General features: G+C 44.3%; 1 pseudogene; it reads right to left on the minus strand.

The window, feature by feature from the left end:
* Nucleotides 1-7670: 7670 nt before the first annotated feature.
* On the minus strand, nucleotides 7671-7989 carry LOC112395586 (ATP synthase subunit g, mitochondrial pseudogene; annotated as a pseudogene).
* Between the last annotated feature and the right edge of the window lie 6143 nt (nucleotides 7990-14132).

A 14132-nucleotide genomic window follows, 5' to 3' on the forward strand; every position in this document is an offset into this window, starting at 1 on the left:
AAAATTGCTGCTGGGCCCAGGAGGAGCACCTCCCTCTGCCTTCTTGCTTTGGGGTGTGCAGGTGCACTGCATCCGTGTGTCATGGGCACGTCTGCAGACCTGTGAGAGTGAAGGGGTGGGATATTTCCTCCCCTCTGCAAACCCACATAAATACGTGTGATACTAGCAGCTCACGCTGCTTATGACGTGCTGGGTACAGTTCTAGGTGCTGCTGTACAGATGAACTCATTTAATCCTCCCAACAACCCAGGACAAGGGAACTGAAGCTCAGAGAGGAGAAGTCACTAGCCCAGGCTCACACAGCAGGGAGAGGCAGAGCTGGGATTTGAACCCAGGCAGTCTGGCTTCAGAAGCTTTGCTTTTCACGAGCAGACTCCATTGTCTCTTAGGTGGAAGCGTGTCTGTGTGCGCCTCATGCGTGCACACGCGCCCATGCGGCTCAAAGGAAGCTGGTAGAGGGGAGGGGCAGGAACGTTTATTAGGGAACAGACATCCCTACCCCAGCCCCAGTCCCCCAAGGTCTGCTCTCCATCCAGGTGTTGGGGAGGAGCAGGTGGAAGGAAACGGCCCTCCCCCTCCCTCGCCCACAAAGAGGAGACCGCCCAGATCACTGGGTTGACCTTGGACAAGGTCACGCAGCCTTGGCCCCACTGGCCCTGGGTGCTGTCTAGGAGACTGGAGAATGCCAGCCGCCTGGGCCCTTGGGGTCCCCCCGCAGACCGCTGCTCACCCCACCCTCCCTCTCTGCCTCTACAGCAACCCCTCTTTCCCTTCTCCTTCCTCTCCCACCTCAAATCCCCTAAATAAGGCAAAGGGGAACTGGCAGCTGGAGCTGTCAGCAACTTCCATCTTGCCTGATGTCTGGTTGACAGAGGCTGCCTCTACTCCCACCACTGCAAATAGCTTTCAGTAGCTGGAAGATAATTTTATTTTCCTTCCATCCTGAGGCTTACTTTTGGGGAGTGAGATTAGGAGGAGGGACAGTAGGGGTAGGATGAAAAGGAGAGAGACTGATTTCATGGAAACATTTATATATTTATATTTTCCCAGATCCCTGGATCTATCTCTACGGTATACATGGACTTACTCTCTGCCCTCAACCCCACACGCCCTTGGCCACCATCATTATCATCATCATGGTCATCAGAAGCCCTTATCATGGCCACGCGGACCCCTCTGGTTTAATCTCCTGGCCTTTTGCTAGCTTGCTCCAGCCATACTCGCCTTTTTGCTGGCATGCTGCTGCCTCAGGGCCTTTGCCCTTGCCTTTCCTGTCATCTGAACATTTCTCCCTTGATATCCACATGGCTCGCTCTTTTACTCCACTTAGATCTCTGTTCAAATGTTGTTTTATGGAGGTACATACTCTGGATAAAACAGCATTCCCCATCACTGTCTCTCCCCCTACCCTGCTTAATTTTTCTTCACAGCACTTACGACCACCTGAAAAACAATGGTATTTGTTGTTGATGTATTTGCTTCCTGTCTGCTTAAGAGAATATAAACTCCTTGAAGGAAGGGGCTTTGCTTTGTTCACCTCTGGATCCCCAGAGTCTATAAGGGTGTCTGTTGTGTGCTTGTTAAATGAAGGAATGAATATTGACTTATTTAAGCCCTAGGAGGTAGTTACTGTTTTTTTTTAAAAATGATTTTGTCTTTTTTTTTAAAACATCTTTATTGGAGTATAATTGCTTTACAATGTTGTGTTAGTTTCTGCTGTATAACAAAGTGAATCAGCCATATGCATATGTATATCCCCATAACCCCTCCCTCTTGCGTAATTATCCCCATTTAGAGTTAGGGAAACAGAGGCACAGAGAAGTTAAGTAACTTACTTAAGGTCACAGAAATGGTAAGTGGCTCAGCTGGTTTACAAACCCAGGCAGTCTCACTCCAGAAAACTCATTGTTACCGCCTCTGTCCCTTGATTTCCTGTTTGCCTCTGACTTATGGGGTGGGCTGACCCCATGCTGCTCTCTCTCGCTGACGAGTCAGGGGCTGGCTGAGTAGGCTACAGAGGGCAGAATTTCTCATGGACCCCACTCCCATCGCCTTTGCACGAGGCGGGGACCTGGCCCCAGCCTTCTTGGGGTCCACACGGCTCTGGGCGAGGACCCCAGGGCAAGCTGGAGGTGGACTGCCTTGCAGGTATGCGGGGAATTGTCACCAGCCCACCGTCCAGCTCCCTAGCTGGGCCCTCCCCCCTCTCTTCATTGTGGTGGGACAAAACATTTCTTTCTTAAGAAAAGCCACGCCAGAGCGGTGAAATTGGACCTATGACAAACCACAGGGGGATTCAATTCAGATTCCTCTTGCCAGAGGACACCTTCCATGACTTTTACCCCTCTGATCTGTAGCAGACGTTACTAGTGTTTATGCGGGTCAGGTTTACCTCTCTTTCCTGGACCCATGGATGACCATCCTTTCCAGCCTCTGTGCAGTTGGACAGGGCCGTGTGACAGTTCTATGAGTGGAGGTGATGTGTATCACTTCTGAGTCAAGGCGTTTGAGAACCTGGGTGATCACTCTTCCAATTCTGGGGCAACCGTGGAGGTCTTGGTGTTCCAAACGGTACAGCTACGAGATGGTGTGGGGGAGGGGGTCCTCTCTCCATCAGCCTGGGGCCCTGAATTTCACTGTGCAAGCAGAGACTCTCCTTCTGCTGACCCAGACTGAGCCTGCAGTGCTGGTCACCAATAAATCTTTGCTGTGTTATACCACTGAGATTTGGGGTTAACTTGTTACTACAGCTTGGCCTAGCCTTTCCTGACTAATGCAACATTTCTGATCCGTTTTGTATATCTTCAATATTGTGGCCGATATCTCATTTGCCACTAGTGGGAGCGTAAATTAATACAACTTTTCTGGGAGACAATTTGGCAGTGTGTATATATGAAAAGCCCTAAATAAGTGTATTGTCTTTGACTCAGAAATTTCACTTCTAGGAATTTATCCTAAGGAAATAACTGGACAAGTTCAGAAAGTTGTATGGATAAAGAGGATATTCATCACATAAAATGGTGAGAAATTGGATCAGCCTAAATAGCCCACAACAGCAAACTGGTTAAATAAATGGCGATTTGGCTCTACAATAGAGCACTATCTGTTCCCGGTGGCACAGATTTATTGACGTAGAAAGAGAGCTACGTTCTGCTGTAGTGCAGGAGATGCATAACGTGAGCCCATCTTTGTTAAAAAAGATATGTATGTTTGCATGAAGAAAGTCTATGTCATAGTCTGCAAGCACTCAGCATTGGAAATTTCTGGGTATGGAATCTCAGGTGGTTTAATCTTTATTGTTTTTATTTTGCCTCTCTATTTAAATGTTTTCTTCAGTGATTTTGTATCACGTATAATTAAAAACTAAAGGCGAGAAAAAAGTGACTGTGTGATCTTGGACACATTAACCTCTAAGGGTCATGATTTCCTTATCTGTGAAACAGGCACGAAGGTACCCACTTCCTTGGGTTGTTGTGAGAATTCAGTCTGATCACGTGTTATGAAGCACCTGGCACCTGCCAGGCCCTCAAAACCTATAACCACCGTTTATCAGTTATCCCTGAGCTAAGGACCCATAGAGGTGGGTTGGTTCATTAATTAATCCATCCATCTATCCATTCCTTCAGTAAGCATGCCCTGAAACCCACTGTGCGTGTGGCGACGTGCTGGAAAAAGATAATAGTGATGATAAGAATAGCAAATACTTACATGGTACTTAGTGGGGCCAGGCACCACTGCAAGCATTTAATCTACACCATAACCCTATGAGAGGGTACCATTCTTAGCTCTGTTTTATAAGGCACAGAGAGGTCAAGTGACCTATCTAAAGTCACCAAGTTGGGAGGACACAGAGCCAGGTAGTCGGGCTCCAGAGTCCACGCTCAGCCCCTAGACTTCACCACTCCTCTGCTCGGTCCCACTTTGCTCCCAAGGCGGGCACATCAGGGCCAAGGAGGGCAGGTCCCTGCTGGGAGAGGAGCAGCCCCGGGCTAGAGATCTCAGAGCTAATCTAGGCACTACAGAGATGGCAAGCAGGATGAGAGGATGGTGCCCCCCCTGGCTCTTTGAACTCAGGCTCACAGGAAGCTCACACTGCAGGTGGGTGGGGGACACCAGCCTTCATGGTGAGCTGGGTGGGAGCAAATAACTGCAGAGATGGCCCGTAGATACTGTGCTCACCGTGGGCCAGGCATTGGGTGAAGCACGTTCACGCATGATCTCATTTAATCCTCATGATAGTTCTGAAATGGATACTATTTGACAAAACAGGAAACTGAGGCTCTGGGGGGCGGTGAGGGCCAGGGTCAAGTAAGTGGGAAGCCTAGATCTAAACAGAGGTCCTGAGCGAGAGTCTTAACCACTCTGCTAAACGTCCCCTGGGGTGGGGCTCCTGCATCTCCCACCTGTCCTCACAGGGGTCCTGGAGACACTGGGGAGGTGGAAGACTTCCTCTCTCAGGCCCACCCTAGGCAGGGGTTGCTGTTTGGGTTTGCTGGGCCCAGCCACGGGACACTTTCATATCAGGGCAGTGGCAGGGGATGGCCTGGAGATCCCTGGGGTCAAATGGGGACCCAAGACGGGAGTAAGCTAGGGGAGGAGAACAGTGGAGAGCAGGCTGGAGGGAAAAGGACTAATGCTCCATCACCCACCGCCCGTGACTTGGGCCCCGCTCTGTGCTGCACATGTGTTATCGCCTGCTGTCCTCACCACCGTGCTGGGGGGATGGGGTTAGTCCCCCCACTTTACAGAAGAGGAAATGGAGGCTGAGGGTAGCTGATGGGACTTACCCAGGGTGGCACTGTGAGAATGCAGCTGATACTTGAGCCCAGGCCTATTGGCTCTGAAGCCGGAGCTCTCTCTGCTCCAGCTGCCTCCACTCTGGGAGCCCACTGCCCCTGGGGGACAAGTTCTAAAGGGGAATCTACTGCTTCACCAGAGAGTGAGTGTGGATGAGGCTGGGTGGGGGACAGTAGTCCCTGAGTGGTGGTTAGGGGACCGGGTCTCCTCTGGGGCAGGGAAACACTTAATACTCCTATGACTCCCGATAGCTTGAGCCACTGTGTGACCTAAGCCCCGGAAGCCGGGGCTTTGTGCTGGTTTCTGAGACCTGCGGGTCTGACCTTCCACCAGGGTTTTCCTGGGGCAGGGAGCTCACCCTCAGAGCTGCATTACGACTTGAAACTTGTGAACGTTGCCTTGCGTGAAAAAAAAGGACTTCACAGACAAGGTTAAGATTATCCTAGATTATCTAGGTGAGCCAAGTGTAATCATCAGGGTCCTTAAAATGTGGAAGAGTCAGAGATGTGATGACACAAACAGGAGAGAGAGGAGAGAGAGAGAGAGAGAGAGAGAGAGAGAGAGAGAGAGAGAGAGAGGAGGGGGAAGAGAGAGAGAGAGGGAGGAGGGGGAAGAGAGAGAGGGAGGGAGAGAGGGAGAGAGATGTTGCCTTTGACTTTGAAGATGGAGAAAGAAGGGGGTGAGGGATGCAAGCAGCCTCCAGAAGCCATCAAAGGCAAGGAAATGTTTTCTTCCTAGAGCCTCCAGAATAATGCAATCCTGCCGTCATCTTGATTTTAGTCTAGTGAAACAGCTTTGGACTTCTGACCTTCAGAACTGTAAGATAGTAAGTTTGTGTTGTTTTAAGCCACTAAGGCTGTGGTGATTTGTTACAGCAGCAATAGGACATTAATACTTTCGGTTATTATGATGCCATATATTTGTTTATTTTTATTTTTTTATAATTTATTTCCCACCGATACTGGATTAAAAAAATTTAGGCTGCGCTGGGTCTTAGTTGCAGCATGTGGGATCTTTCTTGTGGCATGCATGCAGGATCTAGTTCCCCGACCAGGGATCGAACCCAGGCCCCCTGCATTGGGAGCAGAGTCTTACCCACTGGACCACCAGGGAAGTCCCACAGTTGTTTATTTTTTAATGTTAAACCAGCTTGTATTCCTGGGCTAAACCTCATTTGGTCATGATGTATTAGCCATTTTAAATATTGTCAGGTTGGATTCGCTAAAATTTTTTTAGAATTTCATATCTATGCTCATGAGGGTTGTTGTTTTGTAGTTTTCTTTCTTATAATGTCTTTGGCTTTGTTATCAATCAGAGGAATGCTGGCCACTTAGAATGAGTTGGAAAGTATTTTTTTCCTTTAATTTTCTGGAAGAGTTTTTGTTGAATTGATATTATGGCTTCCTTAAATACTTGCTAGAATTCTTCACTGAAATCATTTTTTCCTGCAGTCTTTTTGTTGGAGGGTTTTTAACCATAAATTCTATTTATTTAACAGATATAGGGCTCTTCAGGTTATCTGTTTCTTTTCGAGTGAGCTTTGGTAGCTTGTGTTTCAAGGAATTTGTCCATTTCATCTAAGTTGTCAAGTTTATTTGCAGAAAACTGTTCATAATATTCCCTTACTCCTTTTAATATTGGTAGAATCTTTAGTGATGTCATTTCTCTCATTCCTGATATTTTGTGTCTTTTCTCTTTTTTCCTTATCAGTCTAGCTAGAGACTTTATCAACTTTATTAATTTCTTTAAAGAATCACTTTTGGGCTTTATTGATTTTCTCTCTCTCTTTTTTTTTTTTTTTGCTTTCTTTTTTGTTGATTTCTGCTCTAATCTTTATTATTTCCTTTCTAATGCTTACTTTGGGTTTAATTTGCTCCCCCCTATTTCTTTGTAAAAATTGAGGTATAATTGACATTATAACATTATATTAGTTTCAGGGGTACAGCATAATGATTAGATTTTTGTATATATTCCAAAATGATCACCGCAGTAAGTCTAGTTAACATCTGTCACCTTATGTAGTTACAAAGTTTTTTGTGATAAGAACTTTTAAGATTTACTCTCTTATTTTCAAATATGCAACACAGTATTATTATTATTTTGATACCAATCACTTGTATTTATTTCAGGATGTTACTAAATTATAACCCTGTTAAACATTTATAGGATATTCTATTTTTGAAAAGACAGGTCCTTTAAAAAAACCTGGCATCATAATAATATAACACGTCAAAATTAGATTAAAAATATAGGTCATTGCTCTCATTCACTCTGTCCTAGTGTTAAAGATGTTACAAAGATACACAGAATATCGCCTTGCTGTTCTCTTTTGGGGAGGCTATATCCAAGTTGACAAAAAGTACACTTACATTTACAGACACAGGTGTTGTCAAAGGGGTCTTTCTCTGACTTTAGCAAAGAAAAACAGTCCAAATTGTATTCTTTATACTGCGTGCTTAACTACATCGTGTTTGGAATGTGGTATTATTATTCTCCTACTGGAGTAAGATCCCGCTTTCTCAAAGCCTTTCCCCCAACTTTTCTAGAAATAAAGCTTCAATATCATTTATTTCAAGCTTTCAAAATAAAATGTTATCCTCATATATACATGTACCAGGTTGGTATATTCATATATATCCTATCCAATTGCAGGCTAAGCAAAGACATGCATTTAGAGGTGTATTAACGTATTAAAGCAAACGACAACCCAACTTAATATCAAGAGAAGTTGTGACCTTCCATGTAGGGTTTGATAGAGAAAACACTGATTTTTGACACATTGTCTTATTTTATTCAAATACCGGCCTGCTCATACATGGTCCAAGAGCACCCAAATAATAAAGCAAATATAATCACATGTTAAAGATTGGTCTTCAAACATCATAGCCAACGATGCCACGCTTCGTTGGCTTCGTATGATCTCGCCAACATAAACCCACATCCACACCTCAGTGGCCACCAAACCATTCAGTAGAGCTTCCTTAACTGTGAGCTGTTTGAAGCTACTGGTTTGAGCACTACTGACAAATTTTTTCAAGCTCTGAACAGCTGTAGGGATCTCAGCAGGGACTGGAGGAACCAGCTCAATTTTGGCGTAGTGCCAAAATGTGGCCCCTCGAGCTTCAGGTAAGTCACAGAAGCATTGACCAGTGCCAGGGCCTTCTCTGTGAAGTTACGGACAAACTGGGCCATGGTTCTAGGACAGAAAGTCCATTGCCCCCACTGGCTGGCTGAATGTCACCCCATAACACAATATTATTAACTACAGTCACCATGCTGTACATTACATCCCCAGGACTTATTTATTTTATGGCTGGAAATTTGTCCTTTTTGATTCTCTTCACCCATTTCCGCCTCTACCCCTCAGTTTCTTAAGGTAGAAAGTCAATGATCTGAGACCTTTCTTCTTTTCTAGTATCAGCATTTAATGCTATAAAGTTCCTCCTAAGTACTGTTGTAGTGGCATACCACTAATTTTGTGTTTTTCTTTTGTGTAGTGTTTTCATTTTCATTTGGTTCAAAATAGTTCATAATTTCCCTTTTGATTTCTTCTTTGACTCATGGGTTATTAAAAGTGTGTTATTTAGTTTCCAAGTATTTGGTGATTTTTCTCATATCTTTCTGTTATTGATTTCTAATTTAATTCCATTGTGGTCAGAGAACATTCTTTGTATGACTTGAATCCTTTTAAATTTATACAGACTTGTTTTATGACTCCATCTTCTAAAATTTCCATGGACAATCTGATGTTGCTGAGTGGAGTTTTCTGTAAATGTCAATTAGGTCAAAGTTGTTTATAGTGTTGTTCAAGTCTTCTATATCCTTAGTGATTTTCTCTCTACTTGTTCTAGCAAATGTTGAGAGAAGAATGTTGAAATCTCCAACTATAATTGTGGATTTGTCTGTTTTGCCTTGCAGTTCTAACCCTTTTTGCATAATGTATTTTGAAGCTCTGTTATTAGGTGCATAAACATTTTAGATTTTTATGTCCTCTGTATGAATTGACCCTTTTATTGTTATGGAATGAACTTTATCTCTGGTACTATTTTTGATCTGATAATATACTTTGTCTGATATTAATACAGCTATGCCAGCTTTCTTTTTTTTAGCTTCAGCATGGCATACTTTTTATATCCTTTTACTTTTAACTTTTTTGCGTCTTTATATTGAATGTGTCTTTTTTGAGACAGGCTTTAGTTGGTTCTTGTTTTTTTATCTAATCTGACAGTCTCTGCCTTTTAATTAGAGTGTTTGGGTCGCTTACATTTAATGTGATTATTTATGTTGTTAAGCTTAAGTCTGTCATCTTGTTATTTGTTTTATACTTGTCCCACCAGTTCTTTGTTTCCTTTTTAATATTTTTCTTTCTTCTTTTGGATTTTTTTTTATGATTCTAATTTATCTCTATTATTTGTTAGCTAAAATTTTTAGTTTTGTTATTTTAGTCATTATTTTAGGACTTACAGTATATATCTTTAATTTATAACAGTCGACTTTCAAAATACCACTTATGTAGATTGTAAGACTCTTACAAGAGTGTGCTTCCATTTCCCATCTCTCAGCCGTTATCCTATTCTTGTCATACATTTAACTTATTCAATATATATATATAATAAACTCCACAATGTAAATTGTTATTGTTTAAATAATCAATTATTTTAAAAAGTGGTTTAAATAATGTTAAAACTCATATACTTCCCTGTATAGTTACTATTTCTGGTGTTTTTCATTCATTGAATGCATATTTCTATCTGGTATCATTTTCTTCTGACTGAAGGACTTCTTTTAATATTTCTTATAATGAAAGACTATTATTAATGAAATCTTTAAGCTCTTGTATGTCTGAAATAGTCTTTATTTTGTCTTTGTTTTGAAAGATATTTTTGCTGGGTTTAGAATTACAGATTAACCCCACTCTATTCTTTTGGAAACTCCAATTACACATATATTAGGCTGCTTAAAGTTGTCTCACAGGTCATTGATACCCCCTTTAAATTCTTTTTGTTTTTCTTTCTGTGTTTCATTTTGGGTAGTTTCTATTGCTATGTCTTCAAGTTCATTCATTTTTTTTCTTCTGCAATGTCTAATCTGCCATTAATCCCACTCAGTGTATTTTTCACTTCAGATTGTGGTTTTCATCTTTATAAGTCTGATTTGGGTCTTTTTAATATCTTAAATGCTGCCACTTAACAATTTAAATATATAGACTACAGCTATAATAACAGTTTTGATGTCATTGTCTGCTAATTCTAACATCTGTGTGAGTTCTGGGTCAGTTTCAATTGATCAATTTTTCTCTTCATTATGGACCATATTTTCCTGCTTCTTTGCATGTTTGGTAATCTTTGATTAGGTGCCAGACATTGTGATTTTTACCTTTTTGGGTATTTTCGCATCCCTTTGGGTACTCCAATTACACACACATTAGGTGTTTTTGTATTCCTGGTTATTTTTGTATTCCTGAACTCTGTTGTGGAATGCAATTTATTTGCAGGAAGAGTTTGATCCTTTTGGATTTTGCTTTTAATATTTGTCAGGTGGCAACAGAGTAGCGTTTAGTCTAGGGATAATTATTCCTCACTGCTGAGGCAAGGTTCTTTTGAGTATTCTACCCAGTGCTGCATGAATTTTGAGGTTTTCTGGTTTTGCTGAGCACAGATGTTATTCCAGGTCCTGTAGGAGTCCTGGATGCTATTCCCTCTAATACCTTTGGGTTGTTATTGGCCTGACCCTAGGTATTTTCCTTATACACACATGTTGATCAGTACTCTGATGAAGACTTAAGGGGGCCCTCTCCAGATCTCCAGGGTTCTCTCTCTATGTGTGTCTCTCCTCTTGAGTACTCTGTCCTGAAAATTCTGGTTATCTTTGTCTCTCCCTGTTCTCTCGCTCCACTTCCTCAATTCACAGGGCTTTCCAGGCATCACCTCCAGTCCCATTTTATTTTTCTGCGGCAGCCTGGAAACTTTCTCAAGGCAGTAAGCTAAGATGATTTTAAGGCTCACGTTGTTTGCTTCCTGTCTCTTAGGGATACTGTGTTTTCTGATGTCCAGTGTCTTGAAAACTATTGTTCCATCTGTTTTGTATCATTTATTTTTGCTGTTTCAGGTAGAAGGGTAAATTGGTCTCTATTCCCTCATCTTGGATGGAAGCAGAAGTCTCTCCATGCCTTTCAACACCATCTATATGCTAATGTCTCCCACATTCACCCCTGATCTTCAGAGTCTTATATCCAACTTGGAATACTCATGGCTAGCACCTAGCACCTCAAACTCACCATGTCCAAAATGGAACTCTTGATTCTCCTCTCACAAATCTCTCCTTTCTGTCTTCCTCATCCCAGGAAATATTCACCCAGATGTTCAGGCAAAAAGCCTTGGTCTCATCCTCTTTTCTTCTCTTTCCCTTACATTCTATATCAGTACCTCAGAAATTCATTTAGCCTTGACCTCTAAAATGTATCTCAAATCTGAGACCCTTTCATTATCCCTACTACTGATTAAAGCCACTGTCATTGCTCATCTAGAATCTTGCATTAGGCTCCCAACTCCAAACTAATCGCTTTCATTTCTTAACCTCTTACAGTCTTTTTTTCCTTCAGTAGCCAGTGAGCCCTTAAAGAGGCTAGCCCCATCATGCTCGTTCAAAACCCTCCAACAGCTTCCTAACACAACTTAGGATAAAGCCCAAAGTCCTAATCACGGTGCACAGGACCCTCTAGGATATGACCTCCACCACCTCTCCCACCTCATCTCCCCTGTCTTCCTTTCTCACTTCACTTTGGCCACCCATCTTCTCACTGCTACTGGAACATGCCAAGGACTCCCCTCCTTTAGAGAATACTTCCTTTTTCCTTTGCCTGGAACGCTTTCCCCTGGATAGTTCCCTGTCAATCTCTTCATGGGTCTCAGCTCACATATCACCTCCTCATAGAGCCCTTTCACAACTATCTGATCTAAGACAGCACCCCTGCTGCTTCTGATCTTATTCTGCTTTATTTTCCATCATAGAACTTATTCCCACCTGACACCCTGCATATTTATTTGTTCATGTGCTTATCATCCCTTTCCCTCAGTAGAATGCAGGCTTCACAAGGGCAGGGACTATATCCTGGTCACTCTTGGGTTATCTATGCCTAGAAGAGTGCCTGGAATACGGTAGATTCTCAGTGAAGCAGATTGAATGAATGAGTTCTCTTCTTGGCCACTAGGTACAACCTACTTGCTGTGCGACTGTGGACAAGCCTTTACCATCTCAGGGCATGACCTTTTCTAGTTGGCACGGGCCCACTGACTGAAAGTCAGCCCCCCAGCCCCTCACTGTGCACTGTGCCAGATGAATCCTGGGCTTTGCCCTTCAATTCCGCACCCGACTGGAGGGGGCTGGGCCAGGTGTTCTCAGTCCGAGCTTGAGGGCTCCAAGCTTTGGATTGCCATGACCTCCACCAGGGGGCGCTCGATGCTGCGATTCTGGACCAGGGGCTCTGTAGCTCCTGTTTGGGTCGGTAGAAGTCACTGTGATTGACCATCACTTACGACCCTTGTATGTAGGTGGTGTAAGTGTGTGTGGGGAGTGGGAAGGCATTTCTAGGAGCCCTGACACCGGGGGCTCAGGGTATGGAGTCAACTCGTGCTGCTCACCCTCTCATGGCTCCCACCTAGATAGAGACAGACCCCAGGAAATGACTCACCTGTGTCTTCCTGGGGAGGAGCGAAAGAAGTGGGCTCACTAGGATGGAAACTGGGTGGGGGCGTTCAATGGCTTCTCACATGTCCTGGACCCCAAATCACCTTGTGGCTTTGGACAAGTCAACCCTTTGGCATCACTGAGCAGGGTGGCCCTATTATTCTTGGGGTCACTCCAAAGAGTCAGAAATCTGGCAAACCTGTCTTAGCCCTTGGCCTCCTCCAGGGCTGAGCCGTTTGCTACCCCTCCTCAGGTTGCGGAAGGCCCCGCCCTGGACTCCAGATTGTCACTCAGACTCCTGAGGCTCAGAGGGTAGGAAAGACAGTTTGAAGTCACAGGTCAGCACGTGGTATGCTTGGTTATACCGCACACGCTGTTTTGGGTGCGCCCAGTGCCCCCTTGGGCCATTCCCTTTCCCGAGAGTTCTCTCCTCCAGCTCAAACACAGCCTCCGAGCCTTTGCACTTGCTGTTCCCTCTGCCTGGCATGTCTTACCCTCAGATTTTCATGGGGCTGGTTCCTTCCTGTCATTCAGGTGACAGGCCAGATGTCACATCCTCAGAGAGGACTTCCTGGACCACACCTGGTCCCTCTCTATCTCACCTGCTTGTTTTATTTCTCCTAGAGCACTTATGACCTTCCGAAATTAGACGACTTCCAGGTTTATGGTTTGCACTCCGTCTCCCCTGTCAGAATGAAAGTGCCACCAGAGCAGGGGCCTGGCCTGACTTGTTCCCTGATGAGCCCCGTCTCTCACGTGGCACGCAGCAGGAGGTGCCCTATGGGCATTACTGAATGAGTGGACAAGGAGGGTGGAGAGTTGCCTGTCAGTCACACAGGTCTCCAGACAAGAGCGCAGAGTCACGCTGACCCCTCCCTGGAGGCCTCAGGCTCTGGGACACTCTGGGGCTGATGTGTCCTTTCTTCTCTGGGCTTCTTACTTCCCCATCTGCTCCCCCTTGAGTGAGCATGCTCCTCAGACAGGAAGTAACGGAGTGTTTGATTTAAGAATCAAAGCCAAGAAAGGGCAGGAGGAAGGAAGGGAGCAGTGGACGCCTAGTGGGGTCCAGCCCCTGGTGTTCTGGGGAGGGGAGCCCAGGGATGGCAGAGGTGCTGGATGCCTTTGCTTTTCCAAACTCAGGCTAAGTGTGTGGATAGGTTTCTGACCATGCTGACTGCCCTGTGTCACAGGGTGTGTTCTCCGTCAGGAGGGTGTGGAGGGCACCTCCTTTACTGTGTGAGTCTGAAGTGCCCCTGAGAGCCCTCCCAGTGCCGTGAGCCGTCTTGCAAGACAGCTTGGTGACTGGGTGGAGAGCAGACAATGCATCTGGAGATCGTGTCATGCTTTGGGCCAAGAAGATCTGAATTAGAGTTCTGGCTCAGTCACTTCCGTGCTGTGCGACCTTGGGCAAGCAACTTCCTCTCTCTGAGCTAGGAAGAAATGAAGTCTGCTTTCTGGGACTGGCTCTGGAACTCTACCCTCCAGGCCCAGGCTTTTGTATCTGGGTTTCCTGGCCATCTTTCTTTCTTTCTTTCCTTTTTTAAATTGAATTTTAGTTGATTTACAATATTGTGTTAGTTTCAGGTGTACAGTAAAGTGATTCAGTTGTACACATATATATACATATATATATATTTTCAGGCTATTTC

Source organism: Neophocaena asiaeorientalis, unplaced genomic scaffold (genome assembly GCF_003031525.2).
Source record: "Neophocaena asiaeorientalis asiaeorientalis breed wild unplaced genomic scaffold, Neophocaena_asiaeorientalis_V1.1 scaffold106, whole genome shotgun sequence".
NCBI lineage: Eukaryota > Metazoa > Chordata > Mammalia > Artiodactyla > Phocoenidae > Neophocaena > Neophocaena asiaeorientalis.